Below are 4,656 nucleotides of genomic sequence, written 5' to 3'. Positions count from 1 at the left end.
GCTGGTGTGTGTGATGCATCAGGATGCTGCCCTGCCCTTGTGGAGGGCAGGGCAGAGTTGCCATGGTGCGCCAAGTGCTGCCCGTGCGTGCTGCTGCTGGCCGAGACTCCCTTGGTGCTTGCCAATCTTGTGCGCTGGCCATGCACCACAAAATGCTGCCCTGCCCTTGCGGAGGGCAGGGCAATGTTGCCAAAAGGTGAGGTTCCAAGTTTGAAACTTGGTGGAGGCACACGCTGCTTCTTTTTCTTTGGTTTTCTTGGCACCAAAGTAATACTTAGTTCCTTGTTTCCTCATGGTGCCGTGTTCAATCCAGGGAGAATGAAAGCAAGCCAAATTTTGCTTGATTTTATTGTGCTTGAGCGCTACTCCTTTCCTCTTTGTCCTTGGGTTCGAAACCCATAGGAAGCATTATGAAGAAATTTCCTTTGAATTATTCTTGATTGAAGCCCGATATTGCTCTTGAGGAGGACAGGGCAGAGTTTTTGCTTTCTTTGGTCCTTGGCATCAAACTGTGCTCCGCCCTTGTTGTGGGCAGGGCAGTGATGCTTTTCAAGGTTTGGCTCATTATGTTGCTCTCCTGGAGGGCAGTGTGCCCTTGTGGAGGGCAATGTTTGCTTCCTCCTTCTATGCGCCACATTCTTTTTTCCTTGGGCCACGCTTTCTTAAGCCACGTTTTTCTTCTTTTCTTCCTTTCTTCACCTACAAGAAACCAAAGCAACCAATCAAAGTATCTCTAAAGTCATAAGGTTTATAATTCATTAAAAAATCAATTAATTCTTGCTCAAACCTCATGATTTAGCATCAATTTAATGGTAGTTGCTTGAATCTGATTCAGAGGCTGAAAAGAACTGCAGATGCTGTTGGATTCTGACCTCCCTGCACTCGAAGTGGATTTTCTGGAGCTACAGAAGCCCAATTGGTGCGCTCTCAACTGCGTTGAAACGTAGACATCCTAGGCTTTCCAGAAATATATAGTAGTCCATACTTTGCCCGATATTTGATGGCCCAAACAAGCGTTCCAAGTCAGCTTAAGAATTCTGGCGTAAAACGCCGGAACTGGCACAAGAATGGGAGTTAAACGCCCAAACTGGCACAAAAGCTGGCGTTTAACTCCAAGAAAAGTCTCTACACGAAAATGCTTCAATACTCAGCCCAAGCACACACCAAGTGGGCCCGGAAGTGGATTTTTATGTCATTTACTCATTTCTGTAAACCCTAGCTACTAGTTCTCTATAAGTAGGATCTTTTGCTATTGTATTTACATCTTTTGATCATGTTTTTATGATTGAACCCTCTTGGGGAGGCTGGCCATTTGGCCATGCCGAGACCTTGTTCTTATGTATTTTCAACGGTGGAGTTTCTACACACCATAGATTAAGGTGTGGAGCTCTACTGTACCTCGAGTATTAATGCAATTACTATTGTTCTTCTATTCAATTCAGCTTATTCTTGTTCTAAGATATCAGTTGTTCCTCAACTTGATGAATGTGATGATCCGTGACACTCATCATCATTCTCACCTATGAACTTGTGCCTGACAACCACCTCCGTTCTACCTTAGATTGAGTGGATATCTCTTGGATTTCTTAACCGAAATCTTTGTGGTATAAGCTAGAATTGATGGTGGCATTCAAGAGAATCAGAAGGTCTAAACCTTGTCTGTGGTATTCTGAGTAGGATTCGAGGATTGAATGGTTGTGACGAGCTTCAAACTCACGATTGTGGGGCGTTAGTGACAGACGCAAAAGAATCACTGGATTCTATTCCGACATGATCGAAAACCGACAGCTGAATAGCCATGATGTGACAGAGCGCGTTGAACATTTTCACTGAGAGGACGGGACTGTAGCCATTGACAATGGTGATGCCCAACATACAGCTTTCCATGGAAAGGAGTAAGAAGGATTGGATGAATACAGTAGGAAAGCAGAGAGACGGAAGGGACAAAGCATATTCATACGCTTATCTGAAATTCTCACCAATGAATTACATAAGTATCTCTATCTTTATTTTATGCTTTATTCATAAATCATCTATCACCATTTGAATTCGCCTGACTGAGATTTACAAGGTGACCATAGCTTGCTTCATACCAACAATCTCCGTGGGATCGACCCTTACTCGCGTAAGGTTTATTACTTGGACGACCCAGTACACTTGCTGGTTAGTTGTGCGAAGTTGTGATAAAGAGTTGAGATTGCAATTGAGCGTACCATGTTGATGGTGCCATTGATGATCACAATTTCGTGCACCAAACACCAAACTTAATTCCTTGCAATACATAAAAAATCAACTAACCATTTATTGTGAAAAGAGTATGAAAAAGTTACCTAAGGTTGGGTTACCTCCCAACAAGCTCTTCTTTAATGTCACTAGCTTGACGGTTGTCCCTTGTTAAGGAGGGTGATGGTATTAATGCCTTAGCTCCTCTCCTCTTACAGTGGACTTCCTTCCAGTGTCTTCTTTGATGATCTCCACATGCTCAAGTGAAAGAATTTTGTTCACTGTGTAGTATATAGAAAATTGTGAAGTTAACTCTATAGCTTGGTAAGTTAGGACCACTTTATCCCCTGGTGAGAAACCTTCAGTGGGGATTTTTCTGTTTCTCCAAGATTCCAACCTCTTGGCACCTTCTTGTTGGGATTTTTCTCTTTTTGAGGAGGTGATTTAGGTTCAATGTCTAGAGGAATTTTGTTGATCATCTCGTATGGAGGCTTTGGTTGTGGTTCCTTCTTAGTTCCTTCATCTTGCTCGACCACTTCTACCTCTTCTTTTTCTTTCCAGCATGGGCTTAAGTGCTTTGGTAGTGATTCATTAGGTGCCTCCTTTTAGTTTGGATCTCCAAAATGAATCTTCATGCACTCCTTTTCTTGAATAAAATCTTGCAAACTCTTGAAGACATGGAACACTAGATGCTCATCATGCACCCTTAGTATCAACTCTCCCTTTTCAACATGTATTAGTGCTCTGCCTGTAGCTAAGAAAGGCCTCCTTAGAATGATGGGAGTGTTGTAGTCTTCCTCCATGTCTAAGATGACAAAGTCAGCTGGGAGGAAAAATTTTCCTACTTTCACCAATATATTCTCCACAACCCCAAGTGCTTGCTTAATAGATTTATTGGTTGATGACAGTTGAAGAAAGGCATGGAAAGAGTTGAAGAAGGAACAGAGAAAAGATGTAGAAGGAGCAATGTTGGTGGTCAAGTTGGACCACCAACGTTACCTCCAATGTTGGAAGAGAAGCAGAACAAACCTCTGCATTGTTGCTGATTGCTCACGTCGGAGGGAGCGTTGGACATCCAATGTTACCCCCAACGTTGTGAGAAAATGATCAATTCTGGAGCTGAAGGATTTTTGAGTGACGCGTACGCGTGAAAAAGCAAAATTTTCTTATCCAAGCGCAAGCGTGAGTCACGTGCACGTGAGGAATGGCTAAATTGGCCATCCACACATACGGGTGCGTCACGCGTACGCGTCACAAAGCGAATGTTGGAAGTCCAATGTTGCCTCAAACGCTGCCTCCAACGTCCGCAATGCCAAGCCCAGAATTTGGAATTGAAAAACTTGAATCCACGTGTACGAGTCAGTGACGCGTACGCGTTGATAAGAAAAAGGGCAATGGTGCGCGAAATTGTGAACAATACTTTTTCACAACTCTCATAATCCCCGGTCATGAACCCCAAAAACTTGGTAGCTCAATACCATGGCATTACACAACTTCGCACAACTAACCAGCAAGTGCACTGGGTCGTCCAAGTAATAAACCTTACGCGAGTAAGGGTCGATCCCACGGAGATTGTTAGTATTGAAGCAAGCTATGGTCATCTTGTAAATCTTAGTCAGGCAAACTCAAATGGTAATGGTGATGAACGAAAATAACACAAAGGTAAAGATAGAGATGCCTTCCCTTCCGTCTCTCTGCTTTCCTACTGTCTTCATCCAATCCTTCTTACTCCTTTCCATGGCAAGCTTGTGTAGGGTTTCACTGTTGTCAATGGCTACCTCCCATCCTCTCAGTGAAAGCGATTGCATATGCTATGTCACAGCATAGCGGAATTTATCTGTCGGTTCTCAATCAGGCCAGAATAGAATCCAGTGATTCTTTTACGTCTGTCACTAACGCCCCGCCTCAGAAGTTTGAAGCACGTCACAGTCATTCAGTCATTGAATCCTACTCAGAATACCACAAACAAGGTTAGACCTTCCGGATTCTCTTGAATGCTGCCATCAGTTCTTGCCTATACCACGAAGACTCTGATCTCACGGAATGGTTGGCTCGTTTGTCAGACGAGCACTCGGTTGTCAGGCGATCAACCATGCATCGTGCAATCAGGAAGCCAAGAGATAAACACTAGAGCCTTGTTGCTTTGTAGAACAGAGTGGTTGTCAGTCACTTTGTTCATGGGTGAGAATGATGATGAGTGTCACGGATCATCACATTCATCAAGTTGAAGAACAAGTGATATCTTAGAACAAGAACAAGCGGAATTGAATGGAAGAACAATAGTAATTGCATTAATACTCGAGGTACAGCAGAGCTCCACACCTTAATCTATGGTGTGTAGAAACTCCACCGTTGAAAATACATAAGAACAAGAGTGATCATTGGTTTCGGCCCCAGAGAGGGAACCAGAAGAACCAAGATGAAAATACAATA

This window comes from Arachis duranensis, chromosome 4, assembly GCF_000817695.3.
Source record: "Arachis duranensis cultivar V14167 chromosome 4, aradu.V14167.gnm2.J7QH, whole genome shotgun sequence".
Classification (NCBI taxonomy): Eukaryota; Viridiplantae; Streptophyta; class Magnoliopsida; order Fabales; family Fabaceae; genus Arachis; species Arachis duranensis.
Note: the sequence above shows the minus strand (reverse complement) of the source record.